At 42.0% G+C, this 13,648-nt stretch overlaps 1 protein-coding gene across 16 annotated transcripts in view; it reads left to right on the forward strand.

Annotated features, from left to right (window-relative positions):
• HTR2C (5-hydroxytryptamine receptor 2C) overlaps nucleotides 1–13,648 on the forward strand; it is a 181,895-nt gene that overhangs the window by 45,828 nt on the left and 122,419 nt on the right. For 11 of the 16 annotated variants that reach the window (XM_075513022.1, XM_075513016.1, XM_075513017.1 and 8 more), the window contains one exon: nucleotides 8,869–8,974. The exons of the other annotated variants lie outside the window; for them this stretch is intronic. The gene's annotated coding sequence lies outside the window, so the exon portion shown is untranslated. The remainder of the gene's footprint in view (nucleotides 1–8,868; nucleotides 8,975–13,648) is intronic. 16 annotated transcript variants of the gene reach the window in all.

A 13,648-nucleotide genomic window follows, 5' to 3' on the forward strand; every position in this document is an offset into this window, starting at 1 on the left:
ATAATGAAGGAGTAACAAATAGGCATGACTGTGTGACGTGATGAGGCAGCAGAAGTGACAACTATAGTAATGTGTCAGTGCAGAGCCCTGGAAGAAAGGAGCAGCAAAACGCTGCTTTCTGTGATAGCAAGAGTGGATCTGGAATAGCAGTTTCATTTTGGGGAGCAACGTTAGAAAAGCGTTAGGGAAGAGATGGGAGTTAGGAAGGGTGGTGGTGACTCTGGGACAGGCATTTCTGGGAGTGGTAGGTGTGAATGTACAAGCAGATAGTGGCAGAGCCAAGGGAAGTGCCTTAGAGAGGAAAAATCAGGGTAGAGGTGGTAAAAACTGTATGGTGAAAAGATCAACAAAAATGAAGTCGCTGACCACAAGGCATGTTAACTTTTGGAAATCCCTTCGGAAGGTGTGAGGGCAGGACTTCTGCTCCCTGCCTAGGCAGTCAGCTCTGGAAAGCATGCTGCATGCTAAGATACTCCATTTAGATTGTAATTCAGGAGTGGTATTGACTGGATGCCCTCATGGGTCTCTTCAGTCCCAGCCAGTAGATCGCATAAAAGTCAAGGAAGCAACAAGTGTGAGTACTGTGGCAGTGTGATATAATTTGCTGTTACCATAGATACCTATGACTGTACATAATCGTTAAACTGGTATGGCTTAGCTCTGTGTGAAAAGCTGCTGTGGCTTGATTTCCTCTTCGTGCAACTAGCTTGGAATATTTGGAAATGATTATGATAACTTGTTATCCATATAGCAACCATCTCATGAAATTAAGGATTGTAGTTGGAAGCAAAATCCCAGAAGAGACAGAGGGCATTTGTGTACTAAAACTAAAAATCATATTTGCCAGACATGTGCAAGCAAAAAATTGCTAAGGAAGGCAGGTCTGCATTCTTGAAATTACCCATATTTTACCTCCTCATGACAGACAAGTCCCTTCTTTTTCTGAGCCATCATTATTTTGTTGATGTGGACCTTTTATCGTAAATTGCTTTGAAATTAGCTAATGGAGGATGATAGACAAGAGATGATGATCTCTGTTAGGAAATGTGTATGTTAGGCTTCAGTGGGTGGGAGGTGTGAAGGGAAGGTTTACAGCGGTGCTATGAATATGTTCAGGATATGTGTAGCCTGATCTTTTATTACTGGAACTGGTAGAATAGGAATTGTTTTCATTGCAGTCATTTCTATGGTAGTTACAGAAACATTGCTACAGGGTTAAGAAAGGGAATTGAAAATTGTGGTTTACTATGGTGAATAGAAGGCAGGGGGAAGGGGTGGGAGACAGGAACAGCTAAAATAAGCAACACTTCTTGATGAAGAAGAGAAGCACATTAGCCCAGAGTGGTGGACCTCAGTGACTTCCATAAGCAAGTCACATATTTGGCTTATCATGACAGCCTAGAAAAACACAAAAAATTGTAGGAATTTAGGAGAGGATACAGCTTTCTGCAGTATGAATTTGGTCCCTGATAGTGCAGGGAAACAGATCTGCTCTTTCATACATGATCAATTTCCATCGTATCTTGTATTTTTTGCCCCAGCTACTATTTTTGCAAGACTGTTCCTGCTGTGGTGGCTAGAAGTTTTCTTCTGGCTTTATTGGTCACTAGTACACACTCTGGCTAGTCTTTGGCCTCTGTAAGATTACTGAAACTGCAGGTGAAGAGAGGAAAACAGATTCCTCCTTGGCTGGATGCTCAACCTCCTTGCTCACAATACACAGTATCTTTGAGGTTTTTTCATGCCTTCCATGTCTGATATAGACTATGTTTGCAATACGAACTCAGACCATGATCATGGTGGCTGGGTCCCTCCCTGGGTCCCCAAGGACTGCTGTCTTGGAATTGGACTGTATCTGTTCCTTCCCTTCAGAGGATAAACATTTTGTGGCGGAAGCAATCTCAGTGGGGAACACCAGACCCTGGTACCCCGTGGTAGTTGCCTTGAAAAGGACATATATGGCCTATGCGGCTTTCCTTACTTTACTGCAAATATTCTTGGGATTTTGCGCTGGGTGGCTGTTCTACTAATGCTGCCACTGGCCAAAGGTGTAAGACCCAGGCAGTGATCTCCCTTTACGTGCTCTTAAGATTTTCAGTTATTAGAGGATGCCGAACAGCTTGGGACAGATACTATTACAAGCAATGAAATGATTTTTCCCAACCTGAAGAAAAATTTACTTGTAGAAAGCAAAACAGAGTTGTGAACAGTGTCGGATGGTCCTAAGGCAGCCTGCTGCCCATAAGCCAGTGGGGACAACAATTATCTACTTGTAGTTTCTAGTATTTGTGCTTTGTGGGTCTCTCTTACATCTGAACACTTCAGTGCCAAGCATGCTGCTGTTAACATTCATGAAAACGCCTAATTTACTGCTACATCCAAAATGCATGTCAGTTAAGAAAAAAAAAACAAAAACAAAAACCACAACAACCAAGCCTTCCATATGGAAACATTATTCCTCTCTTTTCCTAAAAACCAATCTGTTCAAAAGTGCTTCCCTCTAGGGCAGGGAAGCTGCCAGTCTTCAGGACAGGAAAATTATTTTTTGTTATCATTCAATCCCGTATATTAAGCTCTGTAAATTTATTGTCTTGGTGTGTAACACTGAGCTTGCTTTATATTTTAATATCATAAGCTATAATTTTTAGTGTTTGGAAGTCAGAGACTTCAGAACTGTCTTCAAAGTTATGTAGTTTTCCGTCCTTCAGTAATCTAAATTATTAATTAGATATTAATTAATTATCTAATAGCTAATATCAGTTGCGGTTTGTGGCTGGAGCTCCAACCCTTTTTTGAAGGTAACGTGTGTTGTACTTGGCCACAGGCTGTTCAGTTGTTTGCTAGGTCATGGCAAGTATTTCTGATACTGGTTGTAAAATGTTTTGGGATGAGATAGCATAGTGTTGCCTTTCTTCCTACAGACCAACTTCAGATGGAGGGATAGATGTTGTGAAAACAGGCTCTAGGACTGCAGGTGCATTTTAACCGTTTGCAGACTTTGATGCTGTGGGAATACTATGTAAGCAGAAGCAACGTGCTGGGCAGAAGGTCACCGCAAAGTTGTGACATAATCAGTTCTGCCAGAAGAAGGTTTCGTACAGAGATCTCAGTCCAGACATTAACTTGGATTATTCCAAACCTTACATTAGCCTGGACTGCAAGAGGGATTGCTGGTACATCCTGGCAAAACCTAAACTGATTGCAGAGGGCATAGCTTTGCTAGGCTTATGTATGCCACCTGCATTCAGAGCTGTTTCAGGCTAGGGATAGGCAGATTTCAGGGGCAAAAGGAGCCCATGAACCTCTCTGCAGCCTGTGACAGAAATCCTGCTGAAACTTGAACTGAATGCTGTGTTATTGAGTCAGTGAAAAGAATTCACCAAGAGTTGTCCTTTCCCCCAGACGGCTTGAGGACTGGCTATGAGTGTGGCTTTGCCTTGTGCAAGCATTGAAGCAATATGTCTTGTAGAGATGATGGAGTAATTGGATTCAGCAGCGTTTCCCATATTGCTGGCAGGCTCGATGCTTGTCAACTGGGGCTGATGCCAGGGTGATGTGGTCCAGTGTCTGAGCCTTCACCCTGCCTGTGGGTTGTGCCGGGGAAAGCTGGACCCACCTGAATCTCAGGGCCAGGCCTCTCTGACAGGTGGTGTTTCTGAGATAAGGGTCAGTTTAAAATCCAAAAGCAATGATAGGCAAGAAGTGCAATGGACTTTGCACAAGAAGTGCAATGGACTTTGCAATGGACTTCACACAATGGACTTTGGTGGCATCATGCTGAACATGGGTTGCATGTGGCATGGGAGGGATTTGAAAGTGCAAGGCTTGGGGAAATGGTGACATGGCAGCCTCCTGGGCCAGAGGGAGCACCAGGGTTCGTGTGGAAATGTCCACAGCATCTATCTGGAGTCAACCCAGGCCAAAAGTGCTGCCAGTTGTTGCATCCAAGGTAGGAGTCTTTGGCTCATCAGTGGAAGAAGCCTGGCTGCACATGTGTGGTTTTGACTAGCCAGGCCACTAAAATGAGACAAGTAGCAAATCAAGTTGGCAGCACAGACAAACAGCACGAAAATCCCTATAGAAACTTCTGAGGTGATTGCAAATGTGAGAGAGCCAGGATTTCATCAAGGTGTTTTGTACAAAAGTCAATCTTTTAAATAAAAGGGAGGGGAATCATCCAGCTCTCCTGGGACTGTGACTAAGAATTTACTTAGAGATGGGGGCATGAAGCCTTGAATCTGGATGTTATCCTACTTAAAAGCCCAAATGAATAAAAAGAATGAATGTGTGTGGAAAGAATTAAAGCACAGTGGGCTGAGATTTAGTCACCCATGGTCGCACATGTTCAGGGACTGTCTCATAAAGTTCCTGTTACTTCTCTTGCTGCTGCTGGGGCAGCCTGGAACCTCTAATTTTACCAGAGCAGGGTGGGCAGGGCGGAAGGTGTCCGATTTAGATGCTGAGAACCATTTTTAAAATCTAAAACTGCACATTTCTGTATTGCTTGTAATTATGGTAGCTTGTCCTCTTGTTTGAGTATGCTTTTGAGGAAAGCTAGCTCTTTCCTTTTCATAGCCATAGCAACGAGTCATTGCTATGGGTTTTCAAACTCTGCTGTAATCTCTGTTTTGGTCCAGAAGAGGGACCTAAGCTTGCACTGGAAATGGCCTTTCTGTCAATCAGACCATTGGGTGGTACCTCTGATAATACAACTCTTTGCTCTCCTTAGGTCATTGTTTTTGTTTCTTTTATGTCCTAAGAGGCTGCTGTTAATAAGTGGTAATCATGTATTATTATTCTCCCTTTCAAGGTACATACGTTGAAAACCCTGCTGTAATTTTAGTGAGTGTGGGCCAAAACCTTCTCTTTCTTCCAAGCCATGAAAGAGGTCAACCTTCTCTTCTGGCATTTTAAGATTTTGGGAGGATTTTTTTTTTTCCACCTGCCATTTATATTTGTTTATCCAATAATGTTTACTTGATAACAGCATCATAGGTGTGGGACTGCTTTTCTTTGTTAGGCAGATGCAGGGCCAGCATAAAGGGTCAGGCGAGTTCAATGTTTGTAGCACCTGACCTGGCATTTGCTGCTGCATGGACAGAAAAGCCTCCGTGTAAATGCTGGATGGAGTGCACAAGGAGGCTTCACCTGTGTAGGTGAGCCCTCTCCAGCAATTTTGGGGAAATTCTAGGCATTTCTTGGGGAAAAAAGGGTGTGAGTCATTGTTCGGGCCACCCTTGCTAATGGTTGCATATGATTAAGCTGTTCTTTGGCCAGTGTGCTGGGGATGGCAGAGAACCTTGTAAGACTAGCATAGACATTTCACCTCCTCTGTCCCCAAAGGGATGCTCCCACTGTTGGTACTTAACACAATCTCTGTCCTGCTGTCAGTCACCTATGAAGCACATAGGGCTGTTTTAGCAGCAGTAGATTGGTGCTTATGAGCATACCCGGAGCTTCAGTCTAAACTGGCTAAGCACAGGGTAGCTACCAATTTTCTCCTGTCCTTTATTTCACTCACCTGATTCCTGGAGAAGGTATGATTTGATATAGTAAATTCACTCTGTTCCCATGAAAAGAAATGTTTTCAAAAAATTGGATTTATTACAGGACAAGACTTTGCTTCTCAGACCATGACTTTTATAATCCTACTCTTTGCAGGTTACAAAGCAGTGCATATTCCCTAGCATTTCCATTATTTTCTGTTTTCTTCTCAGTCCCCAAGTTTCTCACCTGGGGCTCCCTTTCAGAAGTTCAGATGCGTGCTGGCCTTCTGTTGTTGGTGATCTCCTGGTGTGAGATGGAGCTCAGACTCCCACTTCCTTCTTTGGAAAGGCAAGCCTGGTTTGCTTTCTTCTGAGTGGCTCCTTGAATTTTTGCTCAGCAGTGAATAAATCCTGGTGTCTCTAGCTCAGAGCATGGGGAAGAGAAAGGAGGCTGTGGCTTTGTGGCTCCAAGCCCAGGAATCTATTGCAATAATAAATCTAATTTATGTGTGTGTATAATAAATGCTGAAATGTTCACTTATACTGTTTATTTAGAAGTTTTGTGACACACAGTAATTTTAGGCTTTTCAAAAGTTTTTGTTAGTATTTCTAATGTCTTGTAAAAGTAAGGCTTAAGAGGAGAAGGAATGGTTGTTTGCTTTATGATGTTAATTTAATACCTACACTAAATTAAAGACCACCAAAGAACAAAACAAAATCCATTAGTAATTAAACTGCAAAGTACAATCTATTTAAAACTATCACCGTTTTGACAAGCTGAAGGGATATGCACTTAAAGGAAATGCCACCTTCATGGCTGAATTTTGATTAGCTTCCAGCTCATGTGAAATGTTGAAAGTCGCTTTCTCCTCCTTCTCTTCATTTGGTATTAGACCTTCTTTAGCAAAGGCCTTGGGATATGTGTGACTCTATTCTTGATGACATTTTGGATGACAGTTTTGTAATTAATTTCCCCAGGTTTATGTCAGTTCTTCAACCATTTCATTTTTGCGTCTCACTTAACACCATTTGATTTCCTCTTTTCTGCTTCTCAATTCCATTGGGAAATAGCCAACATATCAAGGAATTTGCAGAAATTAAGGTGAAAAAAGTAAATTGAAACACAAGTCAGTGAAGCAACAGATCAGTCATCTGCATTGCTGGGAGATACTTGAGGACTGCAGTCCCTCAGCCACCATAAATCCATGAGTCCCACTGGGTTGCATTGCTTTGTCTTGCATGCTGCTGAGGTCCAGGTAAAATAATTATCCTTTGCTTATTCACTAGCAGTATTCTCAATTTGGGAGGTAAAGCTCCTTCTATGCTCCCTGAGACAGATAAGGCTGAGGGTGATGAGCCACCTCTGGTCAATGTGTAACTGAGTTTACTGTGGTGTCTGGATGGTGACTCATTGCTGCAGTGAAGGAAAGAGCATTTCCATTTAGTTGTCTCCCAAAATTATAAATCACGTGCTTCAGTTGAAGGAAAAATATGTCCAGAGAGATGCAGGACTGGTGTCAGAACACTCTTCTTGCCGGGCTTCCTATACTTTATGCGGTCATGATTTTCAAGAAAATGGCCCTCTAGTCCCTTTTGCAACTTAGAGAAGTGTAGAAAAGAATGAGGAGAGATTTAAGAACTATCTAGCCTGCAGAGCAGCTACCTTTCATTTACCTGCTGCTCCTGCAGGCTTCAGAACTGTCTGCCAGGCTTAAGAGCTTATAATTTATTTCAGCTGGAAGGTAAGTAATTATATTTCTTGATGTGCTGCCTTTTACTTCACCTTGTTCTAAGAGATTGAGTTGGCAGATTAAGGGCCTTTTCTTTAATTTATGTTCATCAACAAGTCTCTCATCAGTTTCTCTATAATTTTCTCTCTTGCAGTGATAACTGTGAGCATGCGTTGCACCCTTTGGGGAGCAATGAGGGAGCCTAAATCACTGCAGCATGAGCCTGAGAGGCTCCAGAACTGTTCTGCAAAAATCTGGCCTTTCCTAAACCCAGCCAGCGTGCTCGGAGAGTTAGCTAGCTAAAAACTGAGTTGCCTTGGAGGATGGTCCCATTTCCACTGAAATTTCAGTGTTTTTTCTGAAGGTGGCAAAACATGCACCATGTTTTAAGTATAGGTTTAAGAGGGAGAAGATGATTAGAAAGAGAAGTTAAGTTAGTGCCACCTAATGACAGGTAGCCATGAACAGCGGTATGGTCAGCTTGCTTATTTTTCCAATCCTTGTTGGCTGCTTTCTTCCTTTGCCTTGTCCTTTGCTTCTGTTTTGTCCCTGACATATTTATGGATGTGATTTTGCTGTACATGTATGGGTGGTGGGATCTGGGTATATTTTTAAACTGCCAAATATAATCTTAGAAATGCTCAAGTGCATTACTCAATTCCAGAATGACTTGGTGTGAAAGCCAGGTGGCTATGCATAATTTTCTTGTTTAAAAAAATATTATCTTTCCATAAATACTTGTAGCAGCTTCACAAAACTCACTTGTTGAAGTCTCAGTTAAGAAGGGATCTTCCTGAGTGTGCAAATCCCTGCCATTAATTCGTTTAGCATCTCAATTCCCCCCCCCCCCCCCCGAAGTTGCCTGGTTTTGTAGCTGTGTAGTAACTTCAACTGGTTTTGAAGTGACACAGGAAAAACAACTGTATCTTTCTCCATCCTAGGAATGCTCTCTTTTTACTGGTGCTTCCCCTTTCTTTGGATACTGTGGCAGCTGTGTGTGTAAATTTTGTGCATAAACCAGCAACTGGAGCCTTGTATTGTCAGGCAAGAAGGGCACAGTTGTTTCTCCTGGATCACTATGTATTTGGTGCTAGGATTTTATACCATTAAAACACCTTCTCCTGGGAAGCAAATAAAGTTGTTTGTCTTGCTCAGGTACTGAAGTTGTATTTAAGAGGTTTACAGTTTGGAATACTTTTTCGTTTTTGCCTAAAATGACTTAACTTCATTCAGTTGAGGAATATATGTCTGTCTGTGGGAACAGCTATGGGAAATGGGCATTTGAGACTAGTGTGGGGGTTGAAGAGGGAGAGAACTTTTAATAAACAGAGCCCTGTAATATATAAAAAAAATAATTTCTTTTGTGATACTGGAGATGCTCTTCCAAATCAGTATCTTAAAATTTATTGAGAAGGGAGGTACAGTAATGTAATAGGATTTACTGCACATTAGGGGAATATCTATAAAGATCTCTATTGTAGTATGCAAGGTTTAAAGCTTCATGAAAATTTCGTGTGCATTAAAATCGGCTGTAAACTCAGCAGGCATACACAGTGAGGAATTCTGCCAATGGCAATGCTATTGACTACCCAGCATGGGGCTCCCGTAAGCAGGGACTTGACTGACTAGAGTGAAAAACTTTTGGTTTTTAGGTCCATTGACACCGTGAATGCTGTGCAGATATAAAGGAACCGCTTCATGTCGCCACTAAAAAGCTTAGAGCAGTGACCACAAGAATTTTGATATTATCCTAAAGAGGTACGGTTTTATGCTTAATCTTTTATAAATCTGCAGACAAATAGAAGTGTCCAAAGGGTGGAGGGATGAGAGATACAGAGTATGTGACTGGTGAGGACAGGCTGGGGGAACTGGGTTTCTTTAGACTAAAGAGGGCTCCTCTGACTTTGCAATATAGAAAAGACTGTTATGAAGAGAACTTTCATGAATTATTATCTGGCTGTTGCAGAAAATAAGAGAAGTAAATAATGAATTTTGACTTAGGAAATATTTTCAAACTACAGAGACTGTGAAGCATTAGAGCTGGCTGCTTGTGGAAGTTGTGAAATCTGCTTCACTGATTAATTCACTACAGCTAGATGATTTCTAGTAAAGGAAGGTTATATATGCTTTTTATCCTGCCTCAGAACAGGGGAAAAGAGAAGACAGCCACTTGAAGTCACTGTCAGCTCTTTTGACTCACCTCCATCTACATGTTAAGATGAGGAATAGATATTTACAGAGTTGCTGTAGGTTTAGATAACACTACACAGGGTATCATTTTCTTGCCCATCTGTGTGAAAACATCCAAAGATGACACCAGAGCTGCTCCAAAAAAGCAAGTCAGTGTTAAACCTAGTAGCGAATACAGGCCAAAATACCGTTCTGCAGACAAGATAGCTGTAGTCTTATCAATGACACCCTACAAAACTAAATGTATTTTTTATCAGTGAATGTCCAAAATAGGAGAAAATAAGTTTTTGGATTATGAAGACCCTGGCAAATATATCAAGCGTTTTATCTGAATCAAGAAGGAGGTAAATTGGACCGAAACACACTAACCAGTGTTATCCAGACCCAATGCGCAGGGTCTCATTTGTAGCCAAAATGGGCTGATCAAGCCGGGAGTGGAAGGAAGATCCCAGCTGTAGCCTAGAAGTAGACTACAGATGTCTTAAGACTTGATGTATTTCCTTACTCGCCGAAGGAGCTAGATCCTAAAAGAGCTGAACAATTTACTTTGTTGAATTGCACGGAAATTTTGGAATCCCAGGAGATTGTTCATTTTTTCCAGCCAAGACACTGTCCTTGCTAAGCCAGGAAAGGATCTGCGGTGTTGGTGCACCTTTGTCAGGTGCCACTGAACTGCGCGCTTATGGAGAAATGCTTTCTGAACTGATGAAGAGGCCAGAAAAATAAAAGCTATGTGTTGAACTCATTTACTACTTCAAAACCTTCAAACAGAAAAAGCAATTTAAATCGCTCGGTACTTTAAAGAGAATTATATCAACATGGAGAAAGGCTTTACTTTGGGACTTCTTGTTAAAAAACCAAAACAAAACAAAAAACCAAAACCAACCCCAAAAAAAGACTTTTGTACTACAAATGTAAAATTAGTTAAGTGTATTGCAGTATCAGATAAACTTTAGCAGCTGCATTAAAAGATAACCGATTATTTGTGCATTATGTAAGATTAATGCCGGCAGTAAACCACTACTGGAAGAGTAAAGTAGCTCTGGCAAACTGCATAGGGAAAGGAATTTATGGAAAAGGTAACTCACAAGCTTAATCTGAAACACTTAAACATCCAATGTTGACACACTTCCATTTTCATAAAATAGTTTCTTTGTGTTTTTACTTTTCCTGATGGCCTGTTGGGAGTAAAAGAGAGGCTAAAATCAGACATGGTGATGATGTATTTCGTCCCTTGTTCTTTCATAATGTTCAAGTTAATCCTTCTTCAGCATTCAGCCATGCTGCCCCAGATTGGGGGTAATTTCAACAGAGCTGTGACAGGCATGAACCTGGTCTACCATATGTTGTCCCTGGGAGATCTTTTCAAAACCTGAAAGTAAATTAAGTAATAGGCACTGTCCCTTTTAAAGAAAGGACATTTAAGTTTTTATTTCTTCTGGAATACCCCTTTCAAGCTCACTTTCTCCTGCTAGGCTTGTTTTATATTTGATTAGTTCTAGGAGATGGAGTTTGACATTTAAAGTATGTGTAATAGAAAGAGAATAATGACATAGTTGGGATTACAGAAAAATATTTGCCCTTGAAAATGGTAATGCATTGTTAAATACAGGTTGCATCATATCTAAGTATAATAAAATAAAAATGGAAATGTGAATGACTGTGTTGGAAATGAATAGTCTTGGAGTGCAACAGAGGAAGACAGAAGAGGGGACCTTGGCAATTCTAGCAATACAGCACAGCACAGCTGAAAATGGATTTTGTAGCATGGGTTCATTGTGTTTCCAACGTGATGGTCTATATTTTGTTTAAAAAAGCCCAACATCCAAGAAAAAGATACCTGAATTAAAATGAAAAAAAATAAAGTTAAAAAAGGTACCTGAATTAAATATAACCAGTGGTCTCCCAGTCAGTTCAGACCTCACACAAATCCTTGGAGAAGCTCCCCCTGGGTGCCACGGCGTGTCAACGCCTCAAATGAGGGGTGCATTTGTGTGACTATGCTGTTAATGCTGCTGAGGGGTTAAAAGTAAAGTTTTGCTGGGGTGAGGAAACCAGAGGTTATTTGCAGGGTGAATCATTCCTGATTTGTAGTGTGGCTCCCATGAGAGCTGTGTTGGCACAGCTGGGGTGAGCTGAGGGCTGGAACGGGAGGCCAGTGCATGGGAGAAGGATGGGAGAAGATTTAGCGTCTGTTTTCCATGATAGCCAGTGTGTCATCTGCAGTGGGTGCAGTTTGGGGGGCTCTGGCGCATACAGTTCAATGTTTTTTCCTCAACTCCTCTCTTTCCTGTGTAGCGGTGTGCAGATATATTTATTCCCAGTTTTCTGGTCAGGGATAAACTGTGCTGAGACTAGAAAATTTGATGAGGAGTCCTCTGGGGCAATTAGGATCGGTCGCAGTTGTTTTGGTTTGTAGGTGGTTGGGCTATTGTGTTATTTTTAATTCAAGTCATCAGAGTCAGCTCTCTGGGGAGTTTCTGGTGGGCTGTTAGTTGCTTTCCCAGATCAAACTGAAGTGTTGGCAACCAACTGCGTAGCTGGTGCCTATGGTGGGGGAGCAGTTTGGTGGCTGACAAAATGAGACTAAAAAGGTTAGTTTTGCCTGTGTCTGTTCCCATTAATGATCTTTACCCTTCCATGTAAACCATTCACTGGGGTCCTTGTTGTCGTTCTAATGAGTGTTTATGAATGGGCTTGGTCGCTGTCTTTTGGGCTGAGCTCTCTTCCAAATTGTCGCACACCTACCTGGGAAGCAAAATTTACAATGTGAGTGCATGAAGAAAGATACAGAGATAGGCAGCAGCATATTTGCTGATGATCTGCATACTTTTGCTAAGTTTATTGTATTAGGTGTCAGGATTACAGTTTTCTTGCAAATGTGCTTTTTTTTTTTCTTTTCCTATCCTTTCTGTTTTTCAGCTGTCCTTAATTCCTACTGACAGTAACTGAATCAAGTTCTGTTCTAGTTGTGTTTAAAGACCAGAAAACCAAACCCTAGAAGCAAGGAATTACAAGCAGTGAAGACTGCTCCAGCTCTCAGTTCCCCATAGCCCACCACAGCTCAGTTTTCATACAGTTGTTAAGGGCAGCTCTCAGAATATTGTTATTACTGTAGTCTTTTGGCTGGAAGGAAAATGCAGGTTGCGGGTCTCGGAGCATTCCTGGTGCTATTGCAACTGCCTTTCCCTTTTGCTCTGCCTCTGTTGGGCATTCCCAGGTTGTGACATCTTGTCTCAGGGAGGCACATATTTTCCTGGCTCACTAAAACAGTTATCCCTCACTCTAGAGATCATCAGATGCAAATAGGCAGCTGTTTACCTTTCCACTGACTCACAGGCATGTCTGCTCTGCAGTGCTCTTTGTGATTTCCATGGGCAGCCTTTCAGATTTCCAAATGTACTGATCTTGTGGCGTGCTGTGCCAGCTCACGTGTCTTCAAAGTACAAAAGTGCCTCTTCTTTTTCATCGCTCTCTCCTGTAACACTTGCAGTTTGTGTCATTCAACAGTTGAGCATTCTTCATCAACTTTCAGTGTTCTTTAAAATCCTGTTTGCACATCTGTCTGATGCTGAAATGTTTCTGTTATTTAAACCTGCAGGTCTTTGCAGGCAAACTGGCTTTCCTGATGACGTGACTACTCATTGTGATCATTCTCCTGTACTCGGCACTGGTGAGGCCGCACCTCGAATACTGTGTTCAGTTTTGGGCCCCTCACTACAAGAGAGACATTGAGGGGCTGGAGCGTGTCCAAAGAAGGGCAACGAAGCTGGTGAAGGAGCACAAGTCTTATGAGAAGTGGATGAGGGAACTGGGGTGGTTTAGCCTGGAGAACAGGAGGCTGAGGGGAGACCTTATCACTCTCTACAACTACCTGAAAGGAGGTTGTAGAGGGGTGTGTGTCCGTCTCTTCTCCCAGGTAACAAGCAATAGGACAAGAGAAAATGGCCTCAAGTTGCACCAGGGGAGGGTTAGGTTGGATATTAGGAAAAATTTCTTCACTGAAAAGGTTGTCAAGCATTGGAACAGGCTGCCCAGGGAAGTGGTTGAGTCGCCATCCCTGGAGGTATTTAAAAGACATGTAGATGTGGTGCTTAGGGACATGGTTTGGTGGTGGACTTGGCAGTGCTAGGTTAACGGTTCGACTTGATGATCTTAAAGGTCTTTTCCAACCTATACTGTTCTATTCTATTAATTGTACTGTTCAAGCAGTGGCTGTTTTTTTGATGAAGAGGCAGAGTC

Source organism: Mycteria americana, chromosome 10 (genome assembly GCF_035582795.1).
Source record: "Mycteria americana isolate JAX WOST 10 ecotype Jacksonville Zoo and Gardens chromosome 10, USCA_MyAme_1.0, whole genome shotgun sequence".
NCBI classification, from domain to species: domain Eukaryota; kingdom Metazoa; phylum Chordata; class Aves; order Ciconiiformes; family Ciconiidae; genus Mycteria; species Mycteria americana.